The following is a 681-nucleotide window of genomic DNA, read 5'->3' on the forward strand; positions in this document are numbered from 1 at the left end:
TTGCTAATGAAAGAAAGAGTTTCCAAGAGACCCATTTGTCAAACTCTGTTCCAATCACAAGGGCTGGGTTTATAAATTCCATAGACTACTTCAACTCCGTTCCTCCTCTACAGATTCATGTATTATTTTACAGGCAGGCATGAAACTATGTAACTGGATTACTGGAGATAAGTTAAAAGGACCGTGGTCATCACTGTACCTGGATGGTGTTTTCTTTCTTGAGTTCACACAAGCTTTAGTGGTAAAACAGATTCCATCACACTCTCCAGAAAAAAATAAAAATAAAAAAAGATACATTCAAGCTTCTGAAGTTTTGGCAAATTGAATCCCAATCCAAGATTTTGACTTTGATTCCATCCTCAGTGTGGTATCGCTAGTTAGCGTGTGATAAGTTCTTTAAGAAATGACATGCAGGGGTGTGACAGGGTATACTCTGTGAAGTATGTGCTTTGGTTTGAAAATGGCAGGTTGAGCACACTTTGCCTTTTGACAGTCCCCCCAAAACAATGGGGAATAAAAGGATAGAAGTAGTTAACCCATGGTGAGAAAACCAGGATAAGGGCAAGAAGAGATGGGTCACCAGTGGATAAGAAAGTTTAATGAATTTCTGAAAGATAGAAAGAGGACAAAAATGTACTGAGGGAAGGAAGCCAAGAACACGCTATGGGAAGTAGCAGTGCA

The sequence above is a fragment of the Galeopterus variegatus genome, unplaced genomic scaffold, assembly GCF_000696425.1.
Source record: "Galeopterus variegatus unplaced genomic scaffold, G_variegatus-3.0.2 Scaffold5104, whole genome shotgun sequence".
In the NCBI taxonomy this organism is placed as follows: domain Eukaryota; kingdom Metazoa; phylum Chordata; class Mammalia; order Dermoptera; family Cynocephalidae; genus Galeopterus; species Galeopterus variegatus.